This window comes from Mustela nigripes, chromosome 13, assembly GCF_022355385.1.
Source record: "Mustela nigripes isolate SB6536 chromosome 13, MUSNIG.SB6536, whole genome shotgun sequence".
NCBI classification, from domain to species: domain Eukaryota; kingdom Metazoa; phylum Chordata; class Mammalia; order Carnivora; family Mustelidae; genus Mustela; species Mustela nigripes.
In genome coordinates, this window is record NC_081569.1 from 27,641,451 (window position 1) to 27,654,640 (window position 13,190).

A 13,190-nucleotide genomic window follows, 5' to 3' on the forward strand; every position below is an offset into this window, starting at 1 on the left:
GGGGGCTTAAGTGGGTAGGAGAAGATTCAATGAAACAAGATGGGAATAGGAGGGAGACAAACCATAAGTGACTCTTAATCTCACAAAACAAACTGAGGGTTGCTGGGGGGGCAATGGGAGAAGGGGGGTGGGGTTATGGACATTGGGGAGGGTATGTGCTTTGGTGAGTGCTGTGAAGTGTGTAAACCTGGCGATTCACAGACCTTTATCCCTGGGGATAAAAATATATGTTTATAAAAAATAAAAAATTTTTTAAAAAGTGGAATCTAAGAAAATAAAGAATAAACAAAAAGCAGGATCTGATAAATACAAACCAATGGTTGCTAGAGGGAAGAGGGGCAGGGAAGAGGGGCGTTGGGCAAAATGAATAAAAGGGCGTGGCAGATACAGGCTTCCAGTTATGAAATAAATCAAGGGAATAAAAAGCACAGCATATGTAATTCAGTAAATGATATTATTTTAGCGATCTAGCAGGACAGACAGTAGTCACACTTGTGGTGAACATAGTTTATACTAGTGCACAAACTTGTCAAATCATTAAGTTGTACATCTGAAACTAATGTAACATAGTGTATCAACTGTACTCAAAAGGAAAAAAATAGAGAAGGAAGGAAGGGAGGGAGGGAAGAAGGAAGGGTGGACCACATGGCATAAATCTACCCTAACAACTTACACTGCTAACCTCAGGGCTGTATTGTAAGAAATAAACTTGTATGTTCTTAACAATCTTTGTATTTTTGTTTCTTTTATTACAATAGTTTAGTTTTTTCCCTAGCTAATGTAATAGTGCAAAAAAATTGTATGTATAACTATAAATATCTTTGTATACTTCTATGTGTATGTATAAAATGAGTATAAGAAATCAAGGAAGAATACTAAAATTTTCACAGATGAATATGACAGATTTTTAATTTTCTCTTTTATAATAAGTATATATAATTAGCAGAAAGAATATCTTTTTAAAAATAGCTATCATGGATTACTATCTGGAATTGACTTCAAAATAGTATTTGGGAGGGATTCACCATTACTTTATCATTATTATGGCTTACTATTCTGTCCGCTATTATGTTTTAAATTCTCCATAATAGCCAGTTCAGAAAAGTCACTTTGTAAGGAAAAGTAATTTGTACACATGAATCTTAAAACTCTGGCTTCCCAAAAGGAGTAAATGAAATCATATATTCATATCTTTCAAGCATCTAAGAGCTGAACCTAAAATGTAATTAACATAGGTGCAGACTATTCAAGTACTAAAGTGCATACTGCAAGTTTGAAATCTGTTATAAGGATGGGAGACATGTCCTGCAAAAAAGTAGAGATAACAAGAAAGTGCTTCACTGAAAGAAGTAGTTATATATTTTTATTGATAAAATATATTTTATATATTTTTATTTATTTTTATTTTATGGGACAGGGCAAAATTTAACCAGCAATTACAAAATGATAAACAACCTGAGCCTCCTAAGAAACAGTGCTAACCACAAAGAGACATGCTCTGCTTATTGAGTCAGAGATGAAGGTCCTGAAGCTCTTCACCTAATTCCATAGCCCAATCTGTTGTGACAGGAAGTACACTAGCAGGATCCATCCACTAGTTAATAATTTCATCCACTGAAATTAATCTTGCACAAGGCCAGCATCCAGTGTATCTGAGTGATCCTTGCACATCTGTGTATAGAGACAGGCAGCACTTCTCACTCTATGCTCAGCAGTAATCTGTTCCATAAAATCTGGTTCCATTTTTTTTTCCCCTCTCCCTCCTCATTGTTCTAGATTCCTCCTATGATCTGAGTGCTGCCCTGAGACCTAGAACCTAACCTTTGGGGCTGTAATCCTTGATGACATCCTTTCTTGAAAGGAATGGCGGAGATCAGAAAAATACAGCAATCTCATTTCCTTTCATTTGAAATGTTACGTGCTTCAAGTTACCTATAGCTCTGGTCATTTACAAAGGGAGCTTTTCAGATATTGTTATCTCTGTCTCCATTCTATATAAACAATCCTATCTACTTAATGTTTAATAAAACACTCAATTAAAAAAAATAATAAAGTTAGCTTAAATAACTTTACTTCAGCAAAACTGCCATAAGGAAACAGAGAGGTACAAAAATATTTCTCTACAAATATATTCACTGCAGTGAAATTTACAAAATAGCAGTAGGGAATTGATTACATAAATTATGGCACATACATTAAGATGATACTACACAGACTTGATAAATTTTAAACAGTAATGATATTAAAAACATACAATGTATAATGTTAAAAAATCAGGATTCAAATCTATGCAATGTAGTTTATAAATAAATAAGGATGTAAGACATATATTTATATATAGAGACCAGAAGATAAGCCAAAATGTTAAGAGTAGGCATTATTTTTTATCCAGTTTTCTACAATTAATATTAATATTTTAATTATCACAAAATTAATCCTAATATAGAAATGCAAAGGAAAGCAAGCTTTCTAAAGAAAACAGTGTTGATTTATACAAGGTTAGAGCTGCTGTAAGCTTATTAATGCTGCAGAATAATGAGTATAACTGTACAAAAATATACTCACTTTCCATATCTACTCAGTTCTATTATGCCACAGAGATAAGGAAAAGCAAAATGTACTCTTTAAGACACAGTATCTATGATTTACTCAGTCATTTTCAAAATATGAAGCACTCGGGACCAAAAAAATCTCGCCAAAAGCTGCTAGATCTCCTCCCTTCCTAACTAAAAAAGTATACCTCTTAGCCTCATGGAATCCTGTTCAATGCAACTCCTACTCTCTTATTAACAAGCAGGAAATTGGCCATTTTGACTATTTGATACTATTAATCCTAATTAAGTATGAATAGGAAACACTGTTTTTCTTATAGGCATAAAAATCAGGTTGGTGCAGTAGAAATAGCACTGAACTGGGGTCAAAATACCTACACCAACATAAATTCTGAAACTCATATGACAGAGTGACTTACCTGGGCCTCAGTTTCTTCCCTAGTAAAATAAAGGGATTAGACAATAAATTCTAAAGTCCTCCCTTTTCTAACATTCTAAAAATCAATGTAACAAGTCCAAAAGCTAATCAGTGATGGCCAATTACACACACACACACACACACACACACAAATTGTTAAGTCCATTGCTAATAGTATGAAATACAAATAACATATATAAGAAACTAACACCTATACAGACATGATCTCATCAGTTTATACCCTTCTTATTCTTTTAATTACCTTTAATGTTTTTTTCTACTATAATTTACCATATTTAATGAAATCATTCATACAGAAGTTTATGACCTTAATATTCTTTCAGACTCCTAAAGATTCTCATAGTTCCTTGCTTCTTAAAAGAGACATGAAAAAAATTAAGCTGCAGATAGATGCATGATCTTGGGGAAAGAATATAAAAAGCTCTAAAAATAGAATACACAAGAAAACATAAATGACACAATATAGAATTTTTTAAATTGCCATTTTTAGAACTCCAGTTATACCTCAGAATAAACAGAGTTCATAAAATGTTGTACATCAAAAGAAATAATCTGCTCCCCATTACTTAAAAATATTATAATCTGAGGGTTTTGAAGGGGCGGGGGGGTGGGAGGTTGGGGGAACCAGGTGGTGGGTATTAGAGAGGGGACAGATTGCATGGAGCTACTGGGTGTGGTGCAAAAACAATGAATACTGTTACACTGAAAAGAAATAAAAAATTAAAAAAAATATTGTAACACAGACATGAGAACTTTGAATCCTAGTTCAAAAGGGTTTAAATATGTCTCCTTTGGGGGAAAAGAAAAAGGACTAAAGCTTCATTATAATGACACAAATGTATTTTTTTTTTGAAAATCAAGTTTTCTTTATAGAAATCCAATCTCACACACAAGAGGCTTACTTACTTCTAAAATCTAAATCTAAACCTAAAATCTAAACAGAGGAGAAATTAATGTAAGGGTTTTCACATATTCTTTGGAAAAACAGGATTTTTTTCTAAACCTCATCCAGTACTTCAACTTTGAATCTAAAATCCAATGACAATGACATCAGTCTATTCCAGAGTTACATAAAGTTTTTCTTTAAATTCCTAAAAATATCACAAGGCATTCCACTCTTTTAAGCCTGCCTGGCAGAACAACAAATAAGATAAATAGGAGGCATTTTACAACTTTCCCCATTGCCTTCTACAAAAACTGGGGAAAAATGGAGGCTGGAGGGCTCCAACATTTTTTTGTTTTTCTGGATGATGATGAAGGTAAGAAAAGTGAGGGATGAGGAAGGAGTGGAGAAATGGAGAGATGAGGGCATTGGGGAAGAAAAGAAGAAAAATTGGGAGAAAAAGAGAAGCCAGATGACGGAAGAGAAGAAAAAAAATAGAATACTCAATTAAAAACAACATGGTATTTTTAGATAGCACTCTTCCATGTATTTTGAATATCACTCTCCATAGATATGGTATACTGAAAACAATAAATTGTAGTGTAGCTCATTAACATTTAGTTTACTAACATTTAATTCAATACTTTACTGTTTGCCAAGGGCTTATGCTAACTGCTTAAGTTAAAGGGTATGATTCTCTGGATGTCTGTTTCACCCAGAATACACCAAAACAATCTGTAGTAAACTATTATTTTGACTGATATCACTCCTCCGTAAAACTATTCCAGCAGATTAAACTCCAAAATGACTTCAGAGGAAAGCTGATTTGTAATTACGGATTTGTGAGATGGAATTAGTTGTTATCAAATAAAGTATGTACAAGCTGTCCCTGAATTTACAGCTGAGAGAACACAGCAACCCAGAAAGCTAGGGCCTAAAGAGATTCCTGTTTAAAAAGTAACCAGGTTAAAAAAAAAAAAAAAAAGTAACCACATGTTGAAGGGCTCCATGCTATTGTTGTGTCAGATCGAGACAGAGTCCCTGTTATTAAGTGGCCAATGATAATGCTCTAGGGCATGCTTAGAGACCTGGTTTCTTATCCATATTTGCCCTTACAACAGACCAAAGGAGCAAACTTGGACTTCCAAAAAGTGAGAGAATCATCTGTTACTGTAACACCTACAAAAGTGGTTCAATTCAATCATTTACCTCTGGCAGTAAGTTTCATAGCCAGCAGCAATGCCAATACAGGTCTCACTGTCAGCCTAGAAAGGAAACTTGCTCTGTTATTTGAAGAACTGAGACAAATTGTGGGAGTTTCTTAATCTGGCAGTGACTTTGATGTACACATTTTTTCACTGTAACAGACACCATATCAATCTGGCAATCTTTAGACCACAACAATACTTGTATCCATGTACTCAAGAAAGGGCCCCTTTTCACACCTGACACTAAAGAGTCTACAGATATATAATTTATTGACAGATTGTTATCTTTTTCTTGTGCAGCATCTTTTCTTAATTTAGTGAGATCTAGGGACACCACAGAAATGGTTCAGTTCATCACAGCTCCCATGGAATGAGTCCAGTTGCAAATATATGTGAGATTCTATTCTGTGGGTCAGAATCAAAATGGTATTTTGATCCACTTGAGCCATTAAGTACTCCCTATTATATAATATGCCCAGGCCTGCAGAATGATGCAGACTGTTTTTATTGTGAATAACAATGAGGACATAGTTTTCTTTACATTGTTTTATTTCTTTGCATTGAGTGTGAGGAAGATAAATTGGCTTAGTAAAACTAAAATCAGTACAATCACTACCTTTTCTATGTAAATATAAATAAATATCACTAATTGACTTGATTCTTCTCAGAAGGTGCTGTTCTTTAATGAAATGAAAATGATAACAAATGTCTTTTTTTCTCTGCTCTGCTTTCTATAACCAATCAGTAGTTTTATGTTTGTGTGCTCTTTTTAAAATTTAGAGGAAATCCATTATTGAATTCTGTTTCCAATACTGGTATGTCTGTAAACATGGTAGTACAGCCATTTTTTTCATACATGAATATAAATAAAACAGTATTTTTTAAAGTATAGTTTTGGCTACTAAAAATAAGCAAAATTAATTAAAATAAAGTATGTACATATATTACTGAAACACTATCTAAAAATGAAAGCACCATATAAAGAACTAGCTCACTTTTTAAAATGAGCATGTTTAGAGATTCATGAAACTCAGACTGATAGCATACAACGAGGAGTTAATCACCCCTGCCATTATTTACTTGTACTTTCCTGGTGCCTGGACTAATGCAGAGTGCACAAGCAGGTGCTAAAAAAATGCTTTAAAGATAAAAAGTTTGAGAACTCCATTTTTTAAAGATTTTATTTATTTATTTATTTATTTATTTATTTGAGAGCGTGAGCAAGCATGAGCGGGGATGAGGGGTGGGAGAAAAGGGCAGAGGAAAAAGGACAAACAGACTCCCTGCTGAGCAAGGAGCCCCACATGGGGCTCAGTCCTAGGGCTCTGGGATCATGACCTGAGCCAAAGGCAGACTTAAGCTTAACTGACTGAGCCACCCAGACACACCTAGGTTCCATTATATTTAAATAAAATTTTGTCAAACAGTAAATTTTTAAAAATCTGAAATATAATGTATCAAAACAATGTCTTTTATGATAGCATTCATTTTTGAAAAATTAAACATAAGACAATGACAACTTTTAAAACACAATAAATTATTTTAATTATACAAAAGATTAAAGTCTGCCAAGGTCCCTTTCTACAGGTGTAGGATATACTTTTATTTTTTATCTACTACAGTCTATATAGTGTATTGTTTGAAGTGACAGAGAGGAAAAATATAGCTAATGAAATACTGTGAATCAGACACCACGCCAAAGAGAAAAGGCCATCTTCGGATAGGATGATAGCTGGCCATCTGTCCCCCTGCCACTCAGTGACAATTACAAACACTCCATCAGTTTTCTGGTAGGTGGAGATGATAAATGAGGTAAAGACTTCTGCAGATTCTGATGTTCCTTTCTGATCTGATCTGAGGTTTAACAGATGACTCAAAGAAAAGCACAGAGTTCAACAAGCCTATTAATTTATCATGCTGTTAAGATGGAGAAAGGTCTGAGCTCAATAGCAAAACAGGAAATGGTTCAGTTATATTGAACGAAGCCTTGTAATGAAAGCTATATTCAGAGAATTCTCAGATTTCAAACACAGCATGTTAGACTGCAATTAGGCTTCATCCTTAGAAATCATTTCAATAATATCCCAGTAATGATATGACACAAATAACAGCACCCTTTCAAAAAAAAAAAAAAGATCAAAGTAAAAGGAATGCTCAGAGACGGGGCCGGAACTTTTCAGCTCTGAGTGGCTTTCGCAGCCCTAGGTGACAAGAACTTGACAGAGACAGTGGCTTCACATCAAACTCAACAGCACCAGAACAAAGATTTTCCTTAAGTCTATTTAACTCTGAAGTGTTTAAGAAAAAAATACATACAAAAAAATATGTTAGAAGAAAAAGATACACTACTCTAATATTAGACAGAAGAAAGCTGAAATGCCTAATTAATATTTAGACAAGGTAACAACAATATTATTAGGAATAGAGAAGGTCGTTTCATAATAAAGGGATCAATACTCAAGGGGACATAACAACCGTTACCATTTATGCTCCTAATACAGCTTGAAACTACATAAAGGCAAAACAATTAAACTGCCATGAGAAAGAGAAAAATTCACAATTAAAAGATTTCAATATCCCTTTCTCAAAAAATGATAGAACAAAAGTTGGCAAAAAATCAGCAAGGATATAGTAAATGAGGAAACTTTCTAAGGTGGCAGACATGTTCACTGTCTTCATCGTGATGATAGTTTCATAGGTTGAATATGCCAAAAGTTATTAAATTGTAAACTTAAAAATAAGTGTAGCTTAATGTATGATAGGCCTCAAAGATGTTGAGAAACAGCAACAAATTCCCAATCCATATGAATCTATGCACTATAATATTCAGTAGAAAAGAGTTAAGTCCAAAAGATTATATATAGCATGGTATATATAACATACCTAATAATATACCTAACAGAGAAGCAAACAATTAAAATAAAATTATACTTTTTAGGAATAGACCTACATGCAAAAATAAAACTATGATGGGGACAAGAGCAAAAGGGAGAAGAAGGGAGAGGAAGGATAATAAAGGGACATATCAGGCAGCACCATGCAAAGCTAGGTTTGCCAAATTAATACCATATAAAAATAATATTCAAGGAAGAGGCATGAAATAGGAAAGAGATGTTTCATATTCTTAAAAAGTAAAATTCACCAGATAAAAATTATGTAAATAGTTTTAATCATGATGATAAAACATTGATATATATATATAAATATATAAATAATAATAGCATATTGACAGTCTTTCCATTTTTGACAAAACGATACTAGGGAGGACAAAAAAAATGGGTTAAAAAAGTCAGAATATTTGCATTACAACAAGCAAATCTGATCAAATATATACACCCAAAGAGAGAGAAGACTTCTTGTTAAAATTTTACAATGTATTAAGCAATAAAGAAAAATCAATAAACCATCCAATGTAGAACCTGGATAAACCATAATCTCTGATCATAATGCAATAAAAGTTGAAACTGAAAACACAAAATAGCACTCATTTTAATATCACATGTATACTTTTTAAAGATTTTATTTGACAAAGAGAGAGAGAGAGAGAGACAGAAAGAGAGGGAATACAAGCAAGGGGAGTGGGAGAGGGAGAAGCAGGCTTCCCGCTGAGCAGGGAGCCCGATTTGGGGCTCGATCCCAGGACCCAGGGATCATGACCTGAGATGAAGGCAGACACTCAACGACAAAGCCACCCAGGCACCCCTCACATATTTTAAAATTAAAGCAAGTCCAAAAGATGAGCCTGGTCCCTATATACAATAGCAGTCGAATCCATGAATCTTTTAAACACACACGTACACTTATCCTCATAAAACAAAATGTACTGCAACCCCTCTTAATCTATAACCTTGAAAATATCTCAGTATGAAAGGAAATAAAAACTGAGCCTCGATGGCTCAGTTGGTTAAATGTCAACTCCTGATTACAGTTCAGGGTAGTGAGATTGAGCCCTGCATTGGGCTCTGTGCTCAGCAGTGAGTCTGCTTGAGATTCTCTCTCCCTCTCTCTCTGCCCCTACCTGTGCTTGTGCGCTCTTTGTCTCTAAAATAAAACTAAAAACAAAACAAAACAACCTTCTTTTAAAATCCCTGAAATTTGGAGGAGGGGAAAGATGGTGGAGAAGTAGGAGACACCGTTTCAACAGATCCCCTAAAATGAGCTAAATATCTACCAGAACACTCTGAACACCCATGAAATCAGCCTGAGATGTAGGATTATACACTTATGGATCTCTACAGGGGCAGAAGGCACCAGTGGAAAGGTAAAGCAGGGTGGGAACACTTGGACAGATATCTGAGGATAAGAATAAGGGGGAGGGAGCCACCAGAAGCGACCCATTAGAAAGTAATGCCCCAATATGAAAGTGCCCTATGGTTGAGGACCAGCATTAACTTGGAGTCTGGTTAAAAGCACTCGAAAAGAGCAAAATATCTTAAGGGGCAACTGGTAGAATCAGGCAGTCATGGGCACAGGCCGAAACCCATAGACTGAGGTCCGCCACCGCTGGCGATCACCCGTGCCAGACAGACTGTGGCAGAGCCTCCAATTCCTCGTCCCTGCGCCCCTGGCTATGCGCTGCTTGCACCACTGCTGGGTGGGGTGGTCACACATGAGGGAGTCTGGTGGCTTCTCTCTAGAACTATAGCCTTCTTTGCTTTGCATGCACTGTGCAACTGGGGTCTGACCCTATTCCCTGCCTGCGACTGAGAGAGCTCCGTGTGTTCACTAGCCAGCGGTCTCTAGGACTGGAAGAGGGTCTGGATGCTCCAGCCCACCCTGAAAGATCTTGGCCTGATACCTGGATGGGATTCCTCAGCAGCAGAAGCCTCATGACTGCGCACACCTGGAGGCATGGGCCTGGTCCCCAGACAGCAGTCCCAGCAAAAGCAGCCACCAGAAGTGGGCTCCCTGGACCAATATCACTCACAGTTTTAGTGGCACAGGGGTACAGAGACAAATGGGCACTTCAGACAACACCTGAGACAGTGGCTAGGGACATGCACTACCTGTGGGAGGTTGCGGTGTTCAGCTGAGTTTGCAGAGGGGGAAGTTCTGGACTACCCAGAGGGGAGTCTGGACGGTCCAGAGTCTGTGTGTTCTGGACTGCTCAGAGGGGAGCAGACTGAGGCTTCTCTCTGAGGCAGAGGTCTGGGTGGAGTTTGCTTTACACTAAACCTCCGAAAAGCCGCAAAAAGCTGAAAAAAGAAACAAACAAAACAAAACAAAAAAAACCCTCCAGAAAACAAAAGCCTGAAAAACTGGTTTCCACAGAGCCCAGCCCCTTAATGGGAGCAGGACAACTCAACCCAAGCAAGACTGACTGAAAAACAATATGGCAGGCTCCTCTCCAGAAGGCAAGCCAAAAGAACGAGAGGACAACCACCACAGGGTCCCCATAAAACCGAAAAACCCCAACATCAGGAGAAAACAATATATTAAGCTCCCGGTATTGCCCTAAAACATGTATATTTCATAGATACAGTTTTTTTTTTTTTTAAATTCACTCTCACGATTCTTGTTCTTTTAATTTCTTTAAGCTACCTACCACTATAACTAGAGGTTTAATACAACATACTCCATAATAGCCTTTTAACTTGAATTTTTTTCATACATATGCCTGCTTTATTTTTCTTTTTTTAAAAATACATATAGATATCAGCTTCAAGGTAATCCTTTTTCCCTATTCATTACTACCCCTATATATAAACCAGTTTTAATCTCCCTTTATCTTTGGAAAGTTGAGTCCTTTAACAAAGATGACAAGATACACCCAGGAAGAACCAAAATAACCTTCCTTGCCCACATCGAGGATTTATAACCACCCTCCCAGCTTTTTCTTACTATCAGTGTTTCTGTGTATTTGTTTTTGTTCTGGTATTATATAAATCTTATTCTTGGGATTCATTTGACTGGGTTCTTTTTTTGTTTGTTTGTTTCTTGTCATTTACTTTTGTCGGTCTTTTTGTCCGTTTTTGTTTACATACCTTATAAATCTTACTTTTGGGGCTCATTTGCCTGGGTTTTCTTTTTCCTTTCTATCTCTCTCTTTCTCCCTCTCTTTTTTTCTTTTTTCTTTCTTTTTGGTGGTGACTTCTCATTGCTCTGAAGCGTTCCAGGGTGCACCTAGTCTGGATCGTGATTGATATATTCAGCTATAAATCCCCTCAACCACCTTTCACCAAAATGACTAGGAGGAGGAACACACAAAAGAGGAAAAGCTCAGACACTGTGCCCTCTCCATCAGAACTACTGGATATAGACATAAACAGTTATCCAGGCAATGGCTAGGTTAGAGAAAACCATTAGTGACAACATAGAATCTCTAAGGGCAGAAATGAGAGCCACCAGGCAGAAGTTTAAAATGCTATCAATGAGATCCAATCTAATACTCTAACAGAGGTAACAGAGGCAGAAGATAGAATTAGTGACCTAGAGGACAAAATGATAGAGAAAAAGGATCAGGAGGAGGTCTGGAACAAACAGCTTAGAAGCCATGAAAACAGAATTAGAGAAATAAATGATGCCATGAAATGTTCCAACGTCAGACTTATTAGGATCCCTGAGGGCATGGAAAAAGACAGAACGCTAGAAGATGTAGTTGAACAAACTCTGGATGAAAATTGCCCCAGTCTGGGGAATGGAACAAGCATTCAGTCCTAGAGGAAGAAAGAACACCCCCCAAGATCAAGGAACCTAGAAAGACCTCAAGGCACTTAACTGTGAAACAGACAAATCATAATTTTAGACAAGAGCTTCTGAGGGCAGCTGGGGGAAGAGTTTCCTTATGTACAGAGGAAGGTCCATCAGAATAACGTCAGACCTGTCCACAGAAGCCTGGCAAGCCAGAAAGGGCTGGCAAGATGTAATCAGGGCATGAGAAGAACATAGAGCCAAGAATACTTTATTCAGAAAAGTTGACATTCAAAATGGAGAGATAAACAGCTTCCAAGCCTGGCAAGGTTTAAAAGAGTATGTGACCACCAAGCTGGCACTATAAGAAATATTAAGGGGGGTTCTATAAAAGAAGAAAGAACCCATGAGTGACATAGAACAGAAATTTACATAGACAATCTATGAAACAAGGATTTCACAGTCAAAATGATGTCAATAAAGACGTATCTTTCAATAATTACTCTCAAAGTGGATGGCCTAAACACTACCATAAAACAGCACAGGATTGCAGATTGGATAAAACAACAGGACCCATCCATATGCTGTCTACAAGAGAACCATTTGGAATCTAAAGATACATCAAGTCTGAAAACGAAGGGATGGAGAAGCATCTTTCATGTCAACGGGCCTCAAAAGAAAGCTGGGGTAGTGATTCTCATCCCAGATAAATTAGATTTTAAACTAAAGACTATAGTCAGAGATACAGAATGACACTACATCATTCTCGAAGGGTCTGTCCACCAAGAAGATCTAACAATTGTAAATATTTATGCCTCCAACATGGGAGCAGCCAACTACATAAGCCAACTGTTAATCAATATAAAGAGTCATATTAATATGAATACATTAATAGCAGGGGATCTTAACATGCCACTCTCAGTAATAGATCATCCAAGTAGAAAATCAATAAAGAAACAAGAGCTTTAAATGACACACTGGACCAGATGGACCTCATAGATATATACAGAACATTTCCATCGGAAAACAACAGAATACTCATTCTTCTCGAGTGCACATGGAACTTTCTCCAGAAGAGACCACATACTGGGTCAAAAATCAGGGCTCAACAAATACCTAAAGACTGAGATTATTCCCTGCATATTCTCAGACCACAATGCTTTGAAACTGGAACTCAATCACAAGAAAAAGTTTGAAAGGAATTCAAACACTTGGAAGCTAAAGACCACCCTGCTTAAGAATGTTTGGATCAACCAGGAAATCAAAGAACTTAAACAATTCATGGACTCCAATGAGAATGAAGACACATTGGTCTAAAACCTATAGGAGATTGGCAAATGCAGTCCTAAGGGGGAAATACATAGCCATCCAAGTCTCACTCAAAAAAACCTGAAAAATCCAGAATACACTGGCTCTCTTTACACCTTAAAGAACTGGAGAACAATAAATTAAGCCAAACCCACCCACAAGAAGGGAAA

At 36.6% G+C, this 13,190-nt stretch overlaps 1 protein-coding gene and 1 pseudogene across 1 annotated transcript in view; one reads left to right on the forward strand and one right to left on the reverse strand.

The window, feature by feature from the left end:
• LOC132029162 (ragulator complex protein LAMTOR3-like) overlaps nt 1-5,199 on the forward strand; it is a 23,492-nt pseudogene extending 18,293 nt beyond the window's left edge.
• The window catches only part of SCAPER (S-phase cyclin A associated protein in the ER), a 519,522-nt gene that overhangs the window by 299,639 nt on the left and 206,693 nt on the right, over nt 1-13,190 (reverse strand). The window lies entirely within an intron of this gene.